Raw genomic sequence first — 26,029 nt, 5'->3', positions numbered from 1 at the left:
GAGGTAACTACTGTCACATGTTTTGTCTTAGTTATAACTGAAAAACTTTCACAATGAGTTTTTCCTCGGGGGGCTTGTTTAGAGATTTGAATAACAGATAGAACAATGTAAATTCAAATGTTTAAACATTTACATTTCTGGCAATCATCCAATGTATGAAAATTTAACTACTGAAAAATGAACACTTCTACCAATAAGGTATATTTTGAGAGCATAGAAAGAAGATGTTTTCCCCAAATATAAGAAAAAATCTTTCCTCTAAGTTTAAGAGCTATGGATATTGCTGCTGGGGATTTTCTTCTGGGAATCGTAGCTGAAAAATGTTGAATTTGCTGTTCTCAAATGCTTTACAGGATTACTAAGAATAGGATTCTACTGAAAGAAAAATAAATGTACAGACTTACTTATTTGTAAGTATACTGTATTTTCCTTCTAGTTAGTGTATCTTTGAGATACACAAAGGATGGATGTTGACTTTTGGATTTCTTACCCGTTCCTAGAGCAGGCCCACCTTAGAAACTGCAGAAACATTGATAAAACATCTAATATTTATTTGGTGCTTTTACATGCAGACAGTTTGTAGTTTCATGTGACCAGTCTTTTGTAGATCATTTTATTTAATTTTACCAAACTCCTTAAGAAGTAGGTGCTTTTATTTTCCTGTATAAATGGAGATACTGAAACATAGACAGGTAAGGTAATTCACTTAAGATGTCACTGTTGGTGGTTCCCTGGGCTAATTTTTTCTATTATCTATTTCCTGCATTTATCTCTTTATGTTTAACACATATTTTTTCCCACACTCCCTACAATTTCTGTTTCTTTCTTTTATTCCACTGCCAAATCTTAACATGAGTATGTCAATTTTATTCAATATCTTCATTTCCTCATCTACCACACACCCTCAATTCATTACAAGACTGTATCTCCCTCAGTAGTGTTTCACAGTATAGACTATGTATATTGAATTTTTAAAATGCAACTTTACAAAGCCTCAGAGATTGCAATTTGATAAGTCTTTGGTAGGGTCTAGGAATCTACATTTCACATAAGTTACTGCTGTAATTCTCCCTAATTCTTTTCCTCAAGTATTATCATTTTCAGTTGTGTTTGTCACAATTTCTTAATCTACATGGGTTTGCCTTGTGCTCACTTCTTATATGTTGATTACCCCAAAGCTATGCCGTCGCCCCTCTTGCCACCTCACCTTTATCTCTAACCCATGACTCCTAACACCACCTATGGAGTTCACTAATCTATCTATACAGTCTAGATTTGCCTTCTGATATCTAAATTGTTGAATGTGATGTCTTATACACTATCCCTGGATATCTTATAGACTACTTAAATTCAATATATACGAAACTTATCTCAATGTATATTTGTATGCCAAACTTATTCCTTCTCTTTTCAACATTCTAGTAATAGTTAATAGTGTCACTAACCCACCTGAGAAACCTGAGACCCCTAGCAAAGTCTCCTCATTCACATCCCACATCCAAACAGTCGCTATTAGTTACATCTCTATCAAAAGTTTAAAATGTGTGCCTGCCTCTTCAGTTCTACTTCTTCCATCTTCTATCACGTTTCTAATTACTATTATGTGTGGCTTAGACTTTGTTGTCTTATTAAGTAATGTTTTTCCTTCTTTCAGGTTTCCCCTCCCATTTCTATTTTTAATATTGCAGTAAAAGTGATAACTTTAATATATAAATAAACCACATCTCTCCAACTGATCAGAAATTTTCAGTGATCACCTCCTCTGCCCCTCCATAGTTAGAGTGTTATACTTGGGTCTTTTCAATTTGGACCCCACCTATATGTCTGGTTTCAAGGCTATGTAGTAATCTCTTGCATTTTAAATCTGTCTATCTAAACCACATGTGGATATGCAAATTCACCCTGCAATTGCATATTTCTTTCTCTTGCATATAATTTCCTTCTCCTTGGGTATTGCTCTCCACTTACCTGCCTGGGATACTTCTACTCAAATTTTAAAGGTTAGCTGAATAGACTTTTCAAATTCTGTCCTGATTTTTCCTGGTAGGGCTTTCTAAATTGTGTCTCACATTTATTAAACACATTTTTAAATTGAATCTTCCCAATATCATTGGTATAATCATTGTTTTCTTTTCTTTCTTTCTTTCTTTCTTTTTTTTTTTTTTTTTTTTTAGTCACAGTCTTACTCTGTTGCCCTGAGTAGAGTTCCGTGGCATCAGCCTAGCTCACAGCATCCTCAAACTCCTGGGCTCAATAGATCCTCCTGCTTCAGCCTCCCAAGTAGCTGGGACTACAGGCATGTGCCACCATGCCTGGTTAATTGTTCTATTTTTAGTAGAACAGGGGTCTTGCTCTTTCTTAGGCTGGTCTCCAACTCCCGAGTTCAAGCAATCCTCCTGCCTCAGCCTCCCAGAGTGCTGCTAGGATTACAGGCATGAGCCACCAGTCTGGGCCCCATTTGTTTTTTCTAATTAGTGATGAAGAAACTAAAATCCAGGGAGGTTAAGTACCTTGCCCCAAATCACACAGCCAAGTTAGCAGCAGAGGCAAAAATTGTGCCTTGGTGTGCCTGACTGTAAAGCACATGTCTGTAACTATTACATATTACTATCTCTTAATTTAAGGGTTCTTTTTCTAATATGGTCACTGCAACTGTATTTTTCATACCTCCCATTAGGGAATTATCATAATATATTCCTTTTTAAAAGAAATGTCTATGTTGACACCACACTAGATTTTAAACTCCTGAGGCAAGAGCCTCATTGTTTTTATCTTCAATGACTATTTTTTTCTTTCAGGCATTTGGTGGATATTATTTAAATAAAATGACACATATATTTAAACTTTATAATAGCATTCATAAACATGGAAAATGTTAATATATGATTGCAGTGGTAGGCAAATCTGTGAAGGATATTATTATAAAAATACATGTGCCCAAAGTTATACTGAGAAAGTTATACCATTTGACTAATATACGAAAGATATTCCTCCCTTAGATCTCCATTGATCTATTCAAGCTGTAATTAAACTTGAGTAAAACTTTAGATGAATTTTCCTTTTCTGATTATCCTGTTTTGTAGCATTCAGTGACATTTTCCACATTCATAGAAACTTATTTAATTTTCCAATCTCTATGTTACTTGGTTTGCTTTCTAATAATGATTTAAATTGTCATTCCAATTAAACTAACACCAAAAGTTGTTTTATGAAAGTTTTCTCGAATGGAAGAGCCTAGATATATATTCACAACACCTATTTCCTTTTCATGGGCAGAGAAGAAGAATGCATTTCCCAGCTTCTCATACATTAGTTGGGGCCATTTTTAATGGAATCTGGCCAGGGGAACATTAGCAGAAGTGATGCATATTACTTCTAGCTCTGGTGGTAAAACTGTGTCTGTGGTCTTCCATTCTCTTTTCTCTTTTTCCCGAGTAGCATGATGAGTTGAGAGTACAGACTCACAAAATGAAAGGAGGCTTAAAGAGACCATGTCTGAGTTGTAATATGAGCAGGAAATAAATTTGACAATTAAGCAACCAAGATTAAGAAATTTACCACAATATTATCACATATACTACCCTAATTAATATACTATTAAGAAATTAATCTTTGAGATTGCAAATTGAGTTTCTTCTTTATGAAAACCATCACCTACATTTCTCCCTGCTGTTATAACTCTTCATTTATTGTCTACCTATTTTCAGTAGTCATCATGAACTCAATTCAATTAAATATTCTCCATTCTCTTAATCTTTTAAAATCTTCTGTGTTTCACTTGTCTCTGTGTGATCTATATCTGGTCAGTGATGTAAATATACTCTTTCTAGTAATCTAGCTTAAGTTATTTTATTGTAATTTTGTCTTTCAATCTTGTCAATATAAAATTATGATTTTTTAAACAATTCTTTGCTCTCACTATTTAACTACCCATGTTGCCATGAAATTTTATTATCTATTCTGAATTCAAGCTCCCTATTATCAAAGAAACTCCATTATTAGGAAAGGTTGTAAATATCTTCAGTTGTTCTTTTGTTGTTGTTGTTGTTTAAACTGCTAAATATTCTACATGTGGCCATACAATTTTTCGAGCACCATTTATCGAACAGGGATTCTTTTCCCCAGTGTATATTGCTGTCTGCTTTGTCAAAGATCAGATGGCTTGCACAATGCTACATTTTTCATCTCCAATTTCTTTGGCTTCAGGAGAAAAAAACCTCTCCTTCTTTAACCGAGGTCAATATCCATCTGACCAGCATTTCTTTTCTTGACCTTTACATTCTTGCAAACTTTAATCTATTCTCTCCTTTTTCCCCATTTCTTCTCAGAAACATGAGTCAAAACTTCATTTAAAACTAAATTTGCCTCCTAATTTTTGGTATTCTATCTTTCAAATTCCCCTGGGACATTGTTCCATCTATTAGTCTACAAAACACACTTTTGTTCTTTTTTTTCTTCCATCTAGAAGCATTGTTATAATGCTTATATTAAAGAGTTTTTTAAGGGTTTTTAAATATTCAAGATATGATCTTTAAATTTCTCAAAAATGTTCTTTACTCTGTAGATATAACTCTCTACCAAACACTTTGCTTTCTTTAGAAAACTGCTTTCATTTTCAATGTCAGATTGAAAACATACTGATGAATGTCATTGATAACTTCTTCCAAAATTCTATGATATTATCTCTATCAGTTTCTCTCATTTATCATCATTTAGTAATAAATGATTACTTTCTAATTTGACTTTTCTTTTACTTTTATAGTAGAGCAATGCATTGATCAATCTTAAACTTGTATGTTCTCCACTTCTAGTGCCTACTGTTTTTGCATCTTATAATCTACATTGATCAGATACAGTTGATTTGCAATTATTTCCAATTGCCATCAACACTTTATCCAAGTGAATAACTGATTGGTAAATTACCTATAAAAGAGGGAAAAAAGAATTCTCATAATTTTAAGAAATTGTCAATATTTTTATGACTAAATAAAATAGTGTGGTGATGTTGGGAATGAAATTGGTATAGAAGAACATTCATCATATTATAATTAAGTGAAAATTTGGTTCCATTTTTGTGTTTCCTAAGTTTCCTGAAACTGTTTTAATATTTTTAAAGCTGTATTGTGATAAAGAATAAACCAAAGTTTGGATTCCCATTTTATTCCAATGGATTTGAACACAAAAAAGACACATTTAAAAGGCATTATCAAGGAGTTTATGCTTAGTAAAATAATGAGAGGGCCACTTCAACTGTTTTACCAAATTTGCACATAGCAGCAGCAGAAAAGATATACAATGATAGTTTACACTTATGCATACTCACTTCCTTAGAATTATGTTTCTCCCCTGAAATTTAGACTTTTACATACAAGTAAGAAACTCATTTAAGGCTGATATGGCTTCAGAAAGATTTCACAAAGTCACTACTGGGAGCAAAAAAGTATTAGAGAATATTCTACCCTATTAAACAACTTCTTCCAGAAAAGAAAAGCAGAAAGAATATTTTCCAACTACAAGGCCAACATTACCCTAATACTAAAACCAAATAAATGCGTTAAAATACAGTAAAGGTACACAGGCCAATATCTACTATGAACATAAATACAAATATCCTCAAAAAATATTAGGATTGCAAATCATATATATATGATGAGCAGGTGGGATTTATTCCAAATATGCAAGGCAGACACAATATTCAAAATTTCAGTATTACAATTCACTAAATCAACAAAGTAAACAATAAAAACATATAATCATATCAAATGATACAAAAATATTGTATCATTCATGATTTTAAAAAACTCTCAAACTAGGAATAGAGGAATTCTCAATTGATACAGAATATCTAGAAAAAATCTATAGCTAACATGTGCATAATGATGAGAAACTGGATGATTCCTTATTACATTTGGAAGAAGCAAGAATGTCCCCTCTTGCTACTGCTATTTAACCTAGTATTACAAATATTGGCTAATGAAATAAGATATGAAAAGAAAATGTGTACAGAAGGAGAAGCAAGAAATAACTGTCTTTGTTTATAGATGATATGATTGTCTATGCAAAAAGTCCCCCAAAACATGAAAAAAAAACTCTCCAGGAAATAATAAGGGAATATAGCAAGGTTTCAGAATAAAAGATTAAAAAATTATTTCAAAATATTAAGGGGGTCCAAATGTTTTTGTTACATGGTTTAGCATGTTAAAATGCTTTAGTTAGAGCTATAAATGTGCCCATCACCTGAATATTGCCCATTGTGTCTGTTAGATAGGCTTTTACCCCTCCCTTCCCCCATCGCCTCCTCTTCTTGATTTCCAATGATTTTACTTCTTTCTGTGCCTGCACGTGTGCATCAATTATTTCTAAATTATTAGTAAGTACATGTGGTGTTTGTTTTTCTATTCTTGAGATACTTCCCTTAGAAGAATAAAAATATGGAATGCTTCACGAATTTGCATGTCACCCTTGTTCAGGGGCCATGTTAATATTCCCCATATCTTTCCAATTTTAGTATGTGTGTTGCCGACATGAGCACCACATCTTGGTTTCTAATACTATTGTCCAACAAAAGGAACCAGAGATCCTTAGAGAAATGGCTGAATCTAGGACTGGGGTAGAGAATATACAAGATGAGCCTGGAGCATCTTGTAGTGACAGAAAGTAAGTTTGGGTGGAAAAGCCTACATTGAGGGGTTATATTAAAGGAACATGGAAGGCAACTGAGAGAGCTCCGAAGGGCTAAAGCTGAATGTATTTGAACAATAAAATAAATAAAAATAAATAAATAGTATTGGATTATAAGTCAAAGTATAAAACAAACATACCTGAGCTTATAGTGATATAAATATGTAATTGAATAAATAAATTAATGGGGGAGAAGAGACAAATATCTCTTGCAAATGAGCTCCAAATAATTTGTGTAGATATTTCATCATCAAGGAGGGAGAGCATAAATCTCCACTACTTATATGTAAGCTGTATATAGTGAGCTTTTCCAAAGAGTACAGTATGGAAATTGAGGTAAACAGTAACTTTGCAGTTGAGAAACCTGACACATCCTCAGCCAGGCTATCAAGGTCAATGTTTATAGTGATAAATCATGTTGACAGTATGTACCCTTGATATAATGTGATGAAAATGGCTTGTTACCTTTTATTAATAGTAATATTCTTACCAAAAACCCATAACCACGATCTAATAATTTAAAAAAGTCAGGCAAATTCCAGTAGAGGGCCAGTCTGCAAAATACTTGACCAGTATTCCTTAAAACTGTCAAGGTCATCAAAACCAAGAAAAATATGACAAATTTCATCAGCCAATGGCAGCTTAAGTAGACATAACAAATAAACATAATGAATACTAGAATAGGGGAAAGACATTAGATAAAAGTGCATAAGCTAAACCACTAAAGTAATGGCTCATTTTATTTCTATGCTACATATTGTTAGAATACCTTTATATTAATGTCTTTGAGATGCTAAAAGTGCATGCATTTTTATACTAATCATACCATAATGTAAAAATTAAAGAAGTCTTTACAATAATAGCATTTCAATGCTTTGCAAAAATACCTAGTTTCTGAAGTAAAAAGAAATTACATATGAGAGATCATTTATTTGGTAAGAAATGGGCCAATTTCCTGCTATCACAGTTTATAAAGAAGCCAGCCAGATACAGTTCATGAATTTTCAAATAATATTCTATTTTCCTAACTTCTATCAATGTTTTAGTTATATTTATGAAAATCATGACATTATTGAAGAAGCAAAGGTTTTTGGGGATTTTAAATGACCCTTCTTACATTGTTATATATTTGTTTTGAATGACACTCTTTGAGATTCTCCATCAGTTTAGCTGGTAGCCACTATCTCCAGAAGCCACCAGAGGCCTGGACAGAAGAGGACCTGCAGGGTCCCTTTGGGCAGTGGCCCTATCAAGGGTCAATGACAGAGATCAAAGCCAGGATTTCAATGACACAATCACAATGTGAAAGTTTTAAGAGTTTCTAGTACTTACAGACCCTGGGGGCTACACAGGAGGAAGAGCAGGAAGCACCATCTGCTAGGCAGTATAGATATCTCTAACTTTTTACCTCTGGCCACCAGGCTTAAGCCATTTAGGTGCTGCGTAGAAGTGGAAACTGTGTCAAGGGTAACCGAGCCCTGCCTCTGGCAATAAAAAGCTAAACCAGCATTCAAAATGGATGCCGAGGTGACATAAAATTATAAGCACTCACAACACTGCTATGGTTCCATTCATCTTCTACTCACTAAGGCTGATTTTCATGTGAATTATGTGATATAGTATAATTTATGCTGCACATATATCAATCTTTACCTTCATATTGAGATATTTATCTAATATGAGAGGGTAAAGGATGATGGGGAAAAACAAATACAAAATTAAAAAAAAATGCAGTGCTTTTACACTTTAAGAAATAGAATGCTTTGTCAGTTGTAAAAGTGGGTATTAGAAACCTTTTGAATTGGCTGTGTTCTTAAAACTGAAGCTTGCCCTTGCCATGGGAAAGGTTTTCTATTAGGAGCTCTGAGCCACAAGGACCTGCTAACCACCTCTACCTCTGCTAGGGTTATAAAATTAATATTTTCAATAGCATGATTGTTCATCAACTGTTTTTACAGTTTCTTTTTTCCCTAGTTCTATTTATGCCTTATTTTAATCCTTATATTTTTTTCCCATTACAAATCATAGAATATAATTCCTAGATGAAATTGTATCATCTTCTTTAAAAACTGTAATGTAAATAACCACAAACCAAATAATTCTGTCTCCTAACTGCCCTTTCTGATGCTGCAAATTTGGAAGCTATGCTTATGTCCACAAGAAAGCAATATTATCTTGGGGTTTGATTCCCCATATGTCATTGGCTTAGCCCTTGACAGAATGATTTCTACTCTAGCATAGTTTGAAGAAGAACATAACCAAACACGCAACACAAGGGAGGGCATCATGAGTTACGTCTCAAAGGAGTCATTCTGTGTGAACTGAATTGATCAGAAATTAAAGCTCTGTTCCTGCAGAAAAAGGCAATGATCTAGAAATGCTCAGAGGACCTCTTCTTTTCTTGACCTTGCGTCCAAGAATTACAGCATCAAAAGTTTACAAAATCAAAAGCAAGTAACACTGCTCCAGGGCAGCATGCCTTGTTTGTGTTTGGGTGATAAAACTAGTCAAAGGCTAAACTTAAAGTATTAACAAACTCACTGTCTAAATCATTTACTATTCCTGGGAGCATCAAATCATCATTACCCAAGATGTTACAGTAATGTATGCTAGTCAGAAGTTTGTGAAGTCACTTTTTAGGTATTAATTCAAGACTAGAGATTTTTTGTTTCCGCTAAGTTTTAAAAATAGGTCTTATAATCATTGTTTTTCTCTATACCATACTCCATATGTCATTTATTGTTTCCTGAAAGTATATATACCTATTACTAGGAGTACATTGCTATGGACTGAGTTGTGTTCCCCGAAAATTTGTATATTGAAGTCTAACCCACAATGTGACCATATTTGGAAATAGAAACTATAATGAGGTAATTAAAGTTAAGTAGGTCATAAGGGTGGGCTCTGATCTGTTAGGATTAGTGTCCTTATAGGAAGAGAGATGAGAGCTTGCATACATGCTTATGCTTTCTGTCTCCCCCACCCCAAACCCCTTTCTCTCTCTCTCTCTTTCTCCCTGCATCAGCATGGAGAAAAAGCCATGTGAGAATGCAGTGAGAAGTCAAGCCAGAAACAGAGCTCTCATCTGGAACAAGCAGCCATCAGCCTCCAGAATTATGAGAAAATATGTTTGTTATTTAAGCCACTCAGTCTGTAGTGTTTTGCTATAGCATCCTGAGAAGACTAATACATATACCTCCTCTGCTGTTAATGAAAACATATTTATCATTATGCATTTACTTTTTTGCAACAAATAATTTTCCAAGTTATTTTATTTAAACATTTAGGTGGTTTTTCTCCTTCATTTTTTTGATGCAAACATTTAGTGTTATTTTATTTATATGTTATTGTGAACATGTTTTTCTATTCACATATTTAACACATGTTATTCCAGTGTATTGTATACTTTTTTGTATATGATTGTGGTCATAATGTGGGTAAATATTTCCCCCTGTAATATTTAACATGGGACATGTAATAGAGAAAGTATAGCATTTGGAGTCAGACTTGATTTTAGATTCTATTAGTTACTAGTCTGGGGTAAGCTTCAGGGGTGCTTAATGTTTCTTTTTTTCTTTTTCTTTTTTTTTTTGGAGTCTATATTTAATTTTCTTTCTTTTTTCTTTTTTTATAATATTTTTTGAAATTTCAAAATATTAGGGGGTAAAAATGTTTCAGTTACATGTATTGCTTTTGCATCACTTGAGTCAGTTATAAGGGTGCCCATCACCAAAACAGTATACATTGTCCCCAGTAGGTATGATTTTCCCCATCTCATTCTCCCCCCATGCACCTGCAACGTTTCTGCTGAGTTTACTTCCATCTGTGTACAATGAGTGCTGATCAATTAGCTCCAATTTAATAGTGGGTACACATGGTATTTGTTTTTCTGTCTTTGGATAGTCTCCAGTTCCATCCAGATTGTTGCAAAAGGTATTAAGTCATCATTTTTATCACTGGGTAGTACTCCATGGTATACACACACCACATTTTATTAATCCACTCATGAATTAATTGGCACTTGGATTGATTCCACATCTTTGCTATTGTGAATTGTGCTGCAATAAACATTCTAGTGCAAGTGTTTTTGTTTTGTTGTTTGTTTTTTTTTTTATAAAATGCCTTTTTCCCCCTTTGGGTAAATACCCAGTAGTGGGATTGCTGAATCAAATGGTAAGTCTACTTTTAGTTCTTTGAGAAACGTATGTACTATTTGCCATAGAAGTTGTACTAGTTTGTAGTCCCACCAACAATGTATAAGTGTTCCTTTCTCTCTACATCCATGCCAGTATCTATTGTTTTGGGTCTTTTTGTTTAAAAAAAACATTCTCACAGGGGTTAGGTAATATCTCATTGTGGTTTGGATTTGCATTTCTCTGATGATTAGGGCCTTGAGCATCATTTCATACATTTATTGTCCATTAGTCTGTCTTCTTTTAAAAATTTTCTAATCATGTTTTTTGCCCACTTATTAATGGAATTATTTGATTTTTTCTTGCTGGTTTTCTTGAGTTCTTTGTAGATTTTGATTATTAGCTTTTTATTGGCTGTATAACATTGAAATATATTCTGTCATTCTGTAGGTTACCTATTTGCTCTGTTGATTGTTTCCTTGGCTGTGTAGAAGCTTTTTAATTTAATCGAGTCCCATTTATTAATTTTGTTGTTGCTGTGACTGCCCTTAGGGTCTTTGCCTAGGCTGATATCTAGAAGAGTTTTTTCAACATTTTCTTCTAGAATTCTTATGTAAAAATCCTCAATAAAACTCTAGCAAACCAAATTCAACAGCACATCAAAAATAAATAATCTACCACAACAAAGTGGGCTTCATCCCGAGGATGCAAGGATGGTTCAACATATGTAAATCCATAAATGTGATTCACTACATAAACAGAAGGAAAAACAAAGATCATATGATCATCTCAATACATGCAGAAAAAACATTTGACAAAGTCCAGCACCCATTTATGATAAAAACTCTTTTAAAAAAATGGGCATAGATGGAACATACCTAAAAATTATAAAAGCTATATAAAATCCACAGATAACATCACAGTGAATGGAGAGAAGTTGAAAGATTCCCACTCAGAACTGGAAAAAGACAAGGATGCTCACTGTCAGCACTTCTATTCAACATAGTGCTGGAAGTCCTAGCCAGAGCAATCAGGCAAGAGAAGGAAATAAAGAGTATCCAGAAGGGAAAGAGGAGGTCAAACTACCACTCTTTGATGATGATATAATCTTATATCTAAAAAACCCCAAAGATTTTGGCAAGAGACCCCTGGAATTGATAAATCAATTCAGCAAAGTCTCAGGTTACAAAATCAATGTGCACAAATCAGTAGCCTTCCTATACACCAACAACTGTCAAGCTGAGAATTAAACCAAAGACTCAATACCTTTTACAATAGCTACAAAGAAAATAAAATACCTAGGAACATATTTAATCAAGGAGGTGAAAGATTTCTACAAAGACAACTATGAATCACTGAGAAAGAAAATTGCAGATGATGTAATCAAATGGAGAAACATATCATGCTCATGGATCTGCAGAATCAATATTGTTAAATTGTCCATAGTGTTAGGTAGGAATCAAAGCTGCAGGTGGTAGGTGTAGGCCAGGAGGGTGGTTTCTAGCAGTGGAGAAGCTAGGGACCAATTAGGGGAAGGGACTGCAGGAAAATGTAGAACACCTAATAATCATTGGGAATATCCCATACCTCCTGTAATCCCTCCCCAAGACCAGGCCAATAAAACGAAAGCACCTGGGAGTCTTCAACATCTTTCTCCACTCATGGATACTGATTTGTTCTTCTCTCTGGAATGTATTTTTACTTTGAGTAACTTTCTTTTTTTTAACTTTCATTTTGTATACTTTCTTTTTTTTCTGTAATAAACTGTTTGTGTGCGATTGCTTTGTATTTGTGATCACTCCATCACCAGCTCAACTCAGTACCAGTACTCACATTTGACACTGGGAACTGAGGACCAGGAAATATCAAGATAGACCTAACAATACTACCCAACTGATTTACAGATTCAATGCGATCCCCATCAAAATACCAACGTCCTTTTTAACAGATCTAGAAAAAATAATTCTACTCTTTGTCTGGAACCAGAAAAGAGCCTGAATAACCAAGGAAACTTTAAGCAAAAGGAACAAATCTGGAGGCATCCCTTTACCAGACTTTAAGCTATCCTACAACGATATAGTGACCAAAACAGCATGATAATGGCACAAAAATAGAGATATAGATCCATGGAACAGAACAGCGAACCCAGATATAAACCCGTTCACATATTGCCATCTGATCTTTGACAAAGTAGACCACAATATACACTGGGGAAAAGAATCCCTATTCAATAAATGGTGCTGGGAAAATTGGATAACCACATGTAGAAGATTCAAACTGGATCTATATCTCTCACTATTCACAAAAATTAATTCCAGATGAATAACAGACTTAAATCTAAGGCATGAAACAATAAGACTCTATAAGAAAATATTGGAAAACTCTCCTTCATTAATTAAAATACTTTTTATGTTTGTTTTCTTTTGTTTTTTCTTTTTGTGAGTGTGTGTAATTCAGTGATTAATACAACCAGGATAGCAAACACTTAGTTATTCTACATCCTCTTTTTGCTAGAAGAGAATTGAATTTATTCTAGCATTTGCTTTTCTGCAGCATAATTCAGTGGTACAAGTGTGCTTGGTTTAAACCAATGAAAATGAAACCCCACTATGAATGGTTTATAAGAAGGAAAATGCTTCAATAAAAGGTTTCTTAGTGACAAGGTATGAAAAACATGAATGAGTAGTCTTATCTTGCCTAGACATTATTGTCCATGGATAGGTACCTTGGACTGTTTTAGCTTCTTGTGAACATGAGAAACAGTCACTTGGAGGGAAACTCACTGAGATTATATACCAGAAAAATAGAAAGAATCTAAAAGTCTGGGGATATTACTAAATCTTTAATTAAACAGCATTAGATGTTCCCTATGTCAGACATCTTTTTTTTTTTTAATTTCAGCTTATTATGGGAGTACAAAAGCTCAGGTTACATATATTGCCCATGTCCTGCCCATCCCCCTGAGTCAGAGCCTCAAGCCTGTCCATTCCCCAGACAGTGCGCCTGGCACTTACCAGGTAGTCATACCTCCATCCCCTCCCCCCACCCGCCACCTCCCTGAGTCATGCACCTTCAAGCATGACCATTTCCCAGACGGTGCACAATGCACTCATCATGTAGGCATACATCCATCCCCTCCCCCCAACCGCCACCTCAGTCTGATATCCAGTTGGTATCCTTCTCCGATGTGCATTTAGGTGATGATCAGGGAAACCAATTTTCTGGTGAGTACATGTGATGCTTGTTTTACCATTCTTGGGATACTTCATTTAATAGAATGGGTTCCAACTCTCTCCAAGAGAACCAAAGAGATGTTGTATCAACGTTATTTCTTATAGCTGAGTAATACTCCATGGTATACATATACCACAATTTACTAATCCATTTGTGAATTGATGGGCACTTGGGTTGTTTCCACATCTTTGCAATTGTGAATTGTGCTGCTATAAACATTTGGGTGCAGGTGTCTTTTTTATAGAATGACTTTTGTTCTTCTGGGTAGATGCCCAATAATGGGATTGCTGGATCAAATGGTAGGTCTACTTGAATCTGTTTAAGGTGTCTCCATATTGTTTTCCATAGGGGTTGCACTAGTTTACAGTCCCACCAGCAGTGTATGCGTGTTCCTGTCTCTCTGCATCCACGCCAACATGTATTGTTTTGGGACTTTTTGATAAAGGCCATTCTCACTGGGGTTAAGTGGTATCTCATTGTGGTTTTAATTTGCCTTTCCCTGATGATTAGAGATGTTGAACATTTTTACAGGAAAATCAGTAAGAAAAAATCGAACAACCCTATCAAAAAGTGGGCAAAGGACATGAATAGAAATTTTTCAAAAGAAGATATAAAAATGGCTAACAAACATATGAAAAAATGTTCAACATCCCTATGTCAGACTTCTTGATAGGCACGATAAACATCTTATTGTTAAAACAGCATTAGTTGAATTTTAATAATTAAAAATAATAATTATATCTTAATTTATAGATATAGTCAGCAATTAAAACCCATTGACTTACACTTTCTTAGACTGCCAACCTAAAACTTTTGAAAATAATTTTGTTTAATCTATTCTACAAATGTCTTCCTCATTAAAAAGAAAAACAGATACTTTTCATTAAATGATATTTTTATATTTTAGTAAAAGTTATACATACAATTGTTTATCACAAAAATCTTTAGAAATTTTATACAAGAAACTAATAATAGTGTGAGGGATGCTGAACACTATCATTGGGAATCAAAGATGAAAGAGAGACTTTTTCTTTATGAAGTTTTATACTTTGAGCTTTTAGAAATGTATAAATATATTACCTATTAAAAATTAAATAAGTTTAAAATTCAAAAAAGTAAAGACATAGTTGGCTGTTAAAAATCATATATTTAGGGGCAATAAAAGACAAATAAATTATTATTCAAAATATTAATAGCTTGGTCTTATATAGAGATATATATGTGATGAGTGCAATTATAGGAATATCATTAAAATTGTTTGAGTAATTTTTCTCATCAATCTTTAAATGCTTTAAAATTTCTAACTTGATAACTAGTTCTCTTACATTTTCTGAGCTTTTATGTTCCTTATTGTTCTTCCTAAATATTTTTGTAAAAACCTTGTATTCAAAGTGATCAAAAAATTAGATTATATAAAACTAGGAATAAATTTTTCAGTGCTTACTTAATATTGTGCATGCAAAGTGGAAGAGTACTAACAGTTATTATCAAGTCAGCAGATTTTATCTGCGCTGTCAATGCTAATCACCAGTATTTACATTGAGGATTCAATTGGTAACTGATCTGGCAGTTGATTTCCATGGATATTGCTAAAGGTTTGATTATCTAGCTTTCTAATATACACTTTAAAAGCAGTAATTATCTAAAAAATGGCATTAAACCATGACAATAATTACATTATACTAAATTAATAAAATTAGCCATAATGCCTAGTGCTACCAGATCATAGTGAAATTAAGACACTCAAATTTCAGTGATGGCTGTAATTTAGATATTATATCTAAAAAAATGGGATGTCCTTAGACTATTAATTCATCCTCCTCATGGAAATGTATATAATAGTAATTATCCATGTTGCTAAAGGATAAAATCAAAGATAATATTATGGGAATTAATAATTTTAAATTTTAAGTCTTATTCATAATAACATAATAGAAAAAAATTTAAGTGTAAAAAGTAACAGAATTATTTGGGAAATTATGGAATAATGACAATATAATACTTCATACTAATAACAACTTACCATATGAAGATCATGTAGCAATATGGGAAAGTATACATTATATCAGTTATATATTTATTCTAGGACTGAAATATATAAAATATACACACAGAAAAGGACATAAAAATATGAAACATGGAAAGTAACTTACTGAAAATTTTGATGGCTTTCAAAGTTATATTTTGATTATAATGGTCTGTATACAAAAACAAATTATACATTGCTATAATTGTTTTTAATAAAACATAATTACTGAAAACTTTTTAGTAAGATCTATTACTTTTTGTTGTTGATATTACGTAGATTTAAAACGAACAATCCTTGATTAGAATGGAACGAGACAGGCCCATCTAGCCAGTAGAATTTAATCTAGCCACTGACTTTTCAATAGTTTTTATTATATTAGCTGATGTTGAGATGAATAACATCTCTATACTCTGCATTTTTCTTTCCATAAGAAGAAGTATTTTTACACTCCCTTTTGCATTGAAATTTGTTGAAATCTCTTTTCTGATTAGCGTAAAGATCACTAATAGTTTCCAAACCAAAACATTTTTTAGTGACATCATGGATTCTGAGACCTAGGCCTGTATTTTCTGTTCCAATAATACTGAATTATCCCACAGTCCATCTCTCTTCCTAAAAAGGTATATAACTTATAAATGAAATATTACCATTTCAGGGGAGGCTCGAAGGGCCAAATACTGGAAGAGAGGTACAGAAAAGTGAACCTGATTCAAGATTATTCTTGAGACATCTTCTGATTCTAATGTTGTAGTACAGAGGAGGTGTAAAAGGATGAACAAAAAGACTTGCCTGTGGGACTGAGCAGAGCTTTCAGTTCTCTTAAATTTCTAGGGAGGAATGATGGGGGAAAGATGCTTTCAACTGAATTACATAGAGACCTAAGGCCTCTGACTAAGGGTGAACCAAATAGCACAGCTATCAACAAGATTTAAAACACTTATGAATTGACTCAATCCCTGATTTTTGTAAGCCATAGCTACCCTAATTGCTGGATGCAAAAAAAAAAGTAAATTCTTTTTGTGGGAAGATAATATCATCAAGCACTTATATTACTTCTAATTTTCATTTTCATAAGAAATGTCCAGTATTGCTCATAATTTATAGGTATACTGGAAAATAAAACCATATCACACAAAAAAATGAGAAAAAATAGAAACAAAACTACAAAATAATCCAAGTATTGCCATTATCTGAAAGATATTTTAAATTATTGAAATTATGATATTCAAGAAATTAAATGGTAATATAAAGAATTTTAGCAGTTAATTTAAAATTTTAGAAAATCAAGTAAAATTCTACAACTGAAAAATATAAGAATTAAAGTGAAGAATTCAGTAGATGAGTAATAACATTAAATTAGCTGAGAAGAATTCAATAGTTAGAAAACTAAAAGGAAATTAAGAATAAAATAATCAAGCTTAAGCACAAAAAGAAAACATAGAAGATGATATTGCTACTATGGAATAAGGTGAAAAGATTGAACATGTGCTTACTTTAAGCCTCAGAAAAGGAGACAGATGGGATAAAGGAATGTTTAGTACGATAATGCCCCAAAATCATCTGGAAATTAAAAGATATCAAGCCATAAATTCAGTAAGTACTAGAAACACCAAGTAGGATTTATACAAAGATCAAATTCAAGAGGCATAAAAATAGCAATTATTTTCAAGGTGCCTCATTAAGACTGACAGATAATTTGTTAACAGAAACAAGGTCAAGCCAGAGACAATAGAATGGTAACTATAAAAGGTGGAAAGAAAATAGCCGCTATTATTCATAGGCAAATAATTGTGTATGTTGAAAATCCCCCCAAAAATTAGATGAACTATTAGGATTATTAATATGTCATTCAACCATGTCCTTGTACAAAAATTAACAGTCTATATAAATACTAGTTACCAAAATAGGAAAATGAAATGTTAAAAATAATGCTATCTAAATCATTGAGGACATAAAAATCTTACAAATAATCTAATGTAAGATATACAAGCCATCTAACATTATTGAAAGAAATTAAAGAACATTCAAGTGAGTGGAGGAATAAACCATGTTCCTGGATTGATAGATTTGATATCATGGTTTATTTTTTTCCACACTGATCTGTAGATATAATGTATTCCCCCAAAAAGTCTATGAATGATAAAGAAGTAAAGAGAGAAAATATGTTTTAACAATATCAAGCAAGAAAAGGTGTTTCATGTCTATAGATCCTACAGCTATGTGAAAAATAATAAAATTATATCCTAAGTAACTACATGCAATAAAGTTGTAAATCTAAGTAAAATGAAAAAAAATCTCAGGAAAATACTTGTACCAAAACTGACATTAAAGAAATTTTAAAATTTAAAGAGAAAAAAATCCGTTATTCATTCCAATTCAATTCAATTAGCATCGTTAGTCAGAGCTTCAGAAATTTTTAACATCAGGAAAGTTATAATACATTTCCCATCATGGATCAGCAAGTAATTTGAGATGTTTTCTTTCCCTTTGGTCATATTTGCTTCATATATATGACCCATGCACTGGAGTTATCCAGAGTACCCAGAGAAATACTAGACGAAACACCTGAAAACAATGTAACAAAATTGTCCCCTATTGCCTCTCCTGATAACACTGTTATGTTTAATTTTCACTGTTTATATTTAATTTTTATTTATGTATTTATTTGAGACAGAGTCTGTTGCTTGGGCTAGAGTGCAGTGGCATCATCACAGCTCACTGAAAACTGAAACTTCTGGACTCAAGCAATCCTCCTGCCTCAGCCTCCAGAGTTGTGTGTGTGTGTGTGTGTGTGTGTTATTACAAAGGATTAGAATAGATATGACTACTAAAAGAAAAGCAGGCTACAATTTAGCAGTATTAGATTTACTCTCCTTTGAAGACAAGAGAAATTCCAAATTTTGATTTTACCTATTTTATAATATTGTATTTTTAATTCAATTGATTTTGTTTGCAACTAAGCTATACAGTGCTGACATATTGCTTTTCTCTGAAAATTTTTTGTTTCTATTTGCTCCTTATTTCTAATTATTACATCTCAACACAACAGCATATCAGGGTCTTTGTGTCATAAATGTGTAGACCATCATTTTTCAATTATTCAGAATGTTATCAGTGGAAATATTATGATTGGAAATATCTAATGTAATATTTTTTCTAAATTTTATATCTACTTTGATTTAATTACTATCTTAACATTTATACATTATCTTGACCCTATTTATTGACTTGATCTTTGTTTGTACCATAGTGATAAGGACGTAATATTGTATCTTCAGACGTTATTACTGAATTAATTGATATTCCATTTTGATAACAGCTGAGTTCTAATGTTCTTGTGCTCCCCAAATCACCATCTTTACTGGTTAAAGTAAGTATATTAACTTAGAGTTGTTTGTGTAATTTCAAATACTTTAAAATCCCCATGCTATCTCTGAAATTCAATTTTATTTTTATATTTGTCTTGAATTAGGAGGTTGTGTTAGATATTGAGGCAATGGCTATGGAGGAAATTATTAGTGAAAAATTACTATCAATATTTCAATATATTTCCTTGTAACTTGAGTTCAAACACAGTCAGCAGCTTTTTATTTAACTTCTGATAAAGATTCCATTAGAATCAGTGCTCACCACAAAGAAGACAAGTGAATAAACTTGGGTATCGGTACATAAGGGAAATGACACTCCATATTGCTCCACTGGTTGTCTAATGTAACTTTAGGGAAGTGTTACAATGTCCCTTGAAATAGCTATTCAGTCACCAGAATTCTGAATACAAATCACAACAGTACATCTTATGTGATTACTAGAGTTACAAGCTGGGGGGTTAACAAGAAGAATCTAGATTTTATACTGAAAAGACAAAGTTATTTCAAGTTTGATAGTTCAATGTGCTATCGAAGCAACCTAAGTGAGAGAGATGTTAAAGGACAGGCCAGGTAAAAGACTAGGTGATGAAAAAAGATGGATGGATTTGAAAGCTGATTGGTAGATGGAGTCATCAGAATTTGAATATGAGGATGTGGGCAATGGGAAGAGTCAAGGTATTGCTAGGGACATGGAGTAAGCAAATGATCATGACATATAATTTAAGGAATAGTGGAAAAGTTCAGTTTTAAATATACTGAATTTGAGATGACTATAGGACACTTCTTGACTGTGTTACAAATATGGGAGTCATCAATTTAAACCAGTCACTTAACCATGAGCCATGAGATCAATGAAGAGTTTTTCAGGGATGCTGCTGAGATTGTACAAAAATTTTCATCTCTGGAAAAGGCCAACAATTGTAGTTTGTAAAATGAGAGAAACTTTATTTTGTGAGAGGTCTACACACACACTGCATTTTCTTAATCCACTCATGAATTGATGGGCACTTAGGTTGATTCCACATCTTTACAATTATAAATTGTGCTTCAAGAAACATTCAAGTGCAAATGTATTTTTGGTAAAGTGACTTCTTTTCCTTTGAGTAGGTATCCGTAATGAGATTGCTAGGTTGAATAGTTGGTCTACATATATTTCTTTGAGGAATCTCCATACCATTTTCCATAAAGGATGGGCTAATTTGTAGCTCACCAACAGTGGATAAGTGGTCCTTCCTCTCAACATCCATATCACCATCTATTGTTTTTTGACATTTTAGCAATAGCCATTTTGACAGGGGGAAGATGATATCTCATTGTGGTTTTAATTTGCATTTCCCTGATGATTAGTGATATTTACTATTTCTTCATATGCCATTTATCTATCTTCTTTTAAAAAGAATATTAATTTTTATTTAAAAATCTAATTAATTTGGTCAATTAAATATTAATTTTCTATGATATATACATTTTCTGTGCTATAAAAATTTTATAAAAAACAAGTAACTGTGGGACACATAATTAAATGCAGACAGATCTCTCATAACTTACATAATCTCATAAATAATAGTATAAATAAGTAAATAAATAAACAAAGCAGTGAAAACACCATGACAGTTTAAACATCTTAAATTTCTAATGAATAATACTAACATAAATATGGTGTTTGGTCTTAATGAAAGCCTTGTAGTTTGCTTGGTGGAATTGAGTATAGCGAAACATTGTGGTTCTTAGAAATGGAAAGAGGTAAATTGAAAAGAACATGATGTTGATCCTGAAGGTAAATGATTGTGGTTCATTGCTCTGCTTTTCTTTTCTTATGTATTGGCTTAGATTAGAAATCTAACATTTGTTGTTTGGCCAATTACCTCCTTATACAAAGACATTGCTCATATGATGCCAAGTGAGAACAGATGCTCCAAAATGGTATCCTCCTATACTCAGTTTTATAGTTGTTAATTTCAATCCACGGCAAATGCTTTTCAATTCCACTTAAAGGAGATGATAACTGTGATGTGGGAAGCTTTCATTGTTATTAATTCATTTATTTTTGTAGCCTTGTCTCCCATAAAAATGTGGCTTCTTTAAGCTTGATTCTCTTTTCATTTCTTTAAAAGTGTTTTATTATTTAAATCTTTTCATTATTTAAGTTTTTCCCTTTTGTTCACTATTTGAATTCTCATAAGCAGCACTCTTATTCATATCTGAGATGCTGTATCAAACACTTTTTTTTGTTTGTCGATTTTTTTTTTATTTTTTTTTAATTTCAGCGTATTGCAGGGGTACAAATGTTTAGGTTACGTATATTGTCCTTGCCCCACCTGAGTCAGAGCTTCAAGCGTGGCCATCCCCAAGATGGTGTGCACTGCATCCATTACATGTGTATATACCCTTCCCCTCCTCCCCACTTCCATCTGCCTGATACCCAATGAATGTTATTACTATATATGCACTTCAGTGTTGATCGGTTAATACCAATTTGATGGTGAGTACCTGTGGTGCTTATTTTTCCATTTCTTGGGAGACTTCACTTAGTAAAATGGATTCCAGCTCTATCCAGGATAATACAAGAGGTACTAGATCACCATTGTTTTTTGTGGCTGAGTAGAAATCCATGGTCTACATACACTACATTTTATTAATCCACTTATATATTGATGGACACTTGGGTTGTTTCCACATCTTTGCAACTGTGAATTGTGCTGCTATAAGCATTTGAGTGCAGATGTCTTTTTTATAGAATGTCTTTTGTTCTTTTGGGTAGATGCCCAGTAATGGGATTGCCAGATCAAATGGTAGTTCTAGTTGTATCTCTTTGAAGTATCTCCATATTGCTTTCCATAGAGGTTGTACTAGTTTGCAGTCCCACCAGTAGTGTAGGAGTGTTCCTATCTCTCTGCATCCACACCAACATTTATTGTTTTGGACTTTTTGATAAAGGTCATTCTCACTGCGGATAAATGATATCTCATTGTGATTGTAATTTGCATTTCCCTGATGATTAGAGATGTTGAGCATTTTTTCATATGTTTGTTAGCCAGTAGTCTATCTTCTTTTGAAAAATTTCTGTTCATGTCCTTTGCCCAGTTTTTGATAGGGTTGTTTGACTTTTTCTTGCTGATTTTCCTGAGTTGTATATAGATTCTAGTTATCAGCCCTTTATCGGATGTGTAGCATGTGAATATCTTCTCCCATTCTGTAGGTTGTCTGTTTACACTCATGATAGTTTCCTTGGCTGTGCAGAAGCTTTTTAATTTGATCATGTCCATTTATTTATTTTTGTTGTTGCTGTGATTGCCTTTGGGGTCTTCTTCATAAATTCTTTGCCTAGACAAATGTCTATAAGAGTTTTTCCAACATTTTCTTCTAGAATTCTTATAGTTTCATGCCTTAGGTTTAAGTCTGTTATCCACCATAAGTTGATTTTTGTGAGAGGTCAAAGATGCACATTCTTTTTCAGTCTTCTACATGTGGTGGTCCAGTTTTCCCAGCACCATTTATTAAATAAGGATTCTTTTCCCCAATGTATATTTTTGTTTGCTTTGTCAACGATTAGATGGCTAAATGAGGATGGTTTTGTATCTGAGTTCTCAGTTCTGTACCACTGGTCTATGTCTCCGTTCTTGTGCCAGTACCATGCTGTTTTAGTTACTATAGCCTTATATTAGAACTTGAAGTCTGGTAATTCGATGCCTCCCAATTTGTTCTTTTTGCTTAGGATTGCTTTTGCTATACGGGGTCTTCTCGGGTTCCATAGGAAACATAGAATTATTTTTTCTAGATCTGTGAAAAATAATGTTGGTATTTTAATGGGAATTGCATTGAATCTGTAGATGACTTTGGGTAGTATAGACATTTTAACAATGTTGATTCTGACGACCCATGAGCATTGTATGGTTTTCCACCTGTTTACATCCTCTGCTATTTCCTTCCTCCATGTTTCATAGTTCTCCCTGTAGAGGTCTTTTACCTCCTTAGTTAAATATATTCGTAGGTACTTTATTTTCTTTGTTGCTATTGTAAAGAGTATTGAGTCTTTGATTTGGTTCTAGTTTGACTGCTGTTGGCATATAGTAATGCTACTGATTTCTGTACATTGATTTTGTAACCTGAGACTTTGCTGAATTTTTCTTCAATTCCAGTAGTCTCATGGCAGAATCTTTGGGGTTTTCTAGATATAAGATGATATCGTCAGCAAAAAGCGATAGTTTGACATCTTCTGCCCCCGTTTGGCAAATACTTTTGTTTAAAAAAGGAAACAGTTTGTGAAGAACACCATCGTGTACACACATAGTTGACAACATATGTAGACAACTGGAGTAAAAGAATAAAGGCAAGTTTAGTGTGTGCTATGGTTTGAGTGTGTACCCCCAAATTCCTATGTTGGAAATTTGGTCCTTGGGGGGTGGGAGGTGTTGGGAGTAGGGTCTTCTTAATGATTAGGTCATTAAGAAGGATTAATGCCCCTTTCACAGGACGGGGTTAATTCATAAAGGAGTGAGTTGAGTTCTCTCTCTTGTAGGACTAGATTAGTGACTACAAATTGTGTCGTTATAAAGTGAAGCCACTCCTTGTGTTTGGCCTTTTTTGTACATGCGCACTTCCTCTTCTGCTTCTCTGCTGTGTTATGACAGAGCATGAGGGCCACCAGAAGCCAAACAGATGCAGCCACCCAGTCTTGAACTTCCCAATCTCCAGGGCTGTGAAACAAAATAAAGCTCTTTTCTTTATAAATTACCAAATCCTAGGTGTTCTGTTATAGCAACAAAAATGGACTGAGACAGTGTGTATTTGGGGAGGAGAGGGTATGGTTAATGTGTTATTTCATTTAGCACAGCGCAGTTTTTCACTTTCAGCTGTTATTATTATCTGGTAGGGCAATGCCAAATCACCTCATGAAATATCAGAAATAAGCTGACAAAATTTCACATTTTGATTTTTATACTATCCTATTTATCTACTGCATATGAAAATATGCACACTATAGATACATATTATAACATATTTTGTTATACATATTGTAACAAAAGGTACAAAATTATCCGAGAGCATTGAATCAAGCCATAAACCTAGATCTTAGCTTTCTAGTCTGAGTAGAGTGAATTATAGTTGCGTGTTTTATTTACATAGAAATAAATCTTGATTTAATTCTTATTATTTAAAAAAGGATGAATTTATGCTGTGACCAATAAAGACACTAAATGAAAATGAGAGAGAGAGAGAAAGAGAGATTCATTTTGCATAGCATTTTAATGTTAATAGCTACCACAGAATATCTTGGAATAAAAACAAACCAAGCTTTAAAGATAATGTTTTCATCAGTTATCATTTTCTAATTATAAAATTAGACATTTTCTGAACATGGGAAAATGGCTCCGACTCTTGACCCAGGTATTCTAATAATGACCAGACCAGTTCATTTTGAAGAAGACAGACATCTAAATGTTGTCATCTTTAGATTTGATAAGATTCTCCTTTCTTATTTTCTAGAAATAATTGTGATAAAAGCAAAATATATATATATATTAGAAAAATAAAAAGAATTAAAGACTTTTCCTTTGTTTTTCTCTTTTTTCCCTATCAATAATTTTTACAATATGTATTTGTTTTCAAATATGTCTGTTTCTTCCCCAGGTTCCCTAAAGCATTGTCCTTGCTTCTCTTATATCTGATGAGGGCTTACATAAACTAGTCAATTTGAATTCAAAGCAGCTCTAACTGCCATACTTATTTTGCAAAAAGATAAGATATAAATAGTATAGAGCGCACTGGGAACAAAAATTAGGATATAACTTTGAAAATTGAAGCTTTTCCATGATTTGTAGGAATTTGTCAAAGGAAAGTAATCCTAGACTGAGATAAAGCTGCAAGAATTTAAGTACAGAGGTTCTGATAAAAAGAAAAATCATTGGATGAGAAAGTGTGTTAAAATTTTTCATTCCTATCTACCAGTTGTACTATTTTTTACTCAGCTTCTGGATCCTTAAAAGACACAAAAGCTAATTTCATATTGTAGATTCACAGATATTGTCATTTTAGCATTCTAGGGAAGTCTTACTGGTCATTCCATACATTAAAATTTTGTCCCTAAATTTTTAATAGAAAACATGGAACTTTTTCATATTAAAAGAATATAAAAATTTTATTAAAATATTTTATTCATAAAACAACTTAAAATATCTATGCATATATTTTTCTTAATTTCAATAAGTTCATGCACTACTGCAATACTGCTAAGTTTATGCTGAGGATATAATTCAGCCACTTGGGGGAAAATATGAAATAAATAGTTATAATCCAAAAGCTTATGGTTTATCAGTGGGTTTAAAACAAAATGAAACAAAAAAACCTGAGAGGGGTACTTTTTGGATCCTACAGCCTTAATTGATAAAAGCAAGCCTCCCATTTCAAAATTATATGAGTACATACTAATCTTAATATAATTATTTAGCAAATAGAACACCAAGCATAAAAGCTGGTTACCTAAGATGTTTGCAAGACATTCTCCTTTCTTACTTCATATCTTTTTCAATTTGTATTGCTCTTGTGCTCCTGAATGAAAAATTAAGATGTTCTTCTAAATCACC

The 26,029-nt window shown here is 33.1% G+C and overlaps 1 non-coding gene across 1 annotated transcript; it reads right to left on the bottom strand.

Moving 5' to 3' along the window:
• Positions 1–6,425: 6,425 nt before the first annotated feature.
• On the bottom strand, positions 6,426–6,532 carry LOC123648703. Its single transcript, XR_006738729.1, has one exon. It is a non-coding gene; the product is annotated as a U6 spliceosomal RNA (small nuclear RNA).
• Positions 6,533–26,029: the final 19,497 nt, after the last annotated feature.

The sequence above is a fragment of the Lemur catta genome, chromosome 12 (genome assembly GCF_020740605.2).
Source record: "Lemur catta isolate mLemCat1 chromosome 12, mLemCat1.pri, whole genome shotgun sequence".
NCBI classification, from domain to species: Eukaryota; Metazoa; Chordata; class Mammalia; order Primates; family Lemuridae; genus Lemur; species Lemur catta.
The sequence above is the reverse complement of the archived record's forward strand: the minus strand, read 5'-3'. Positions and strand labels throughout refer to the sequence as shown.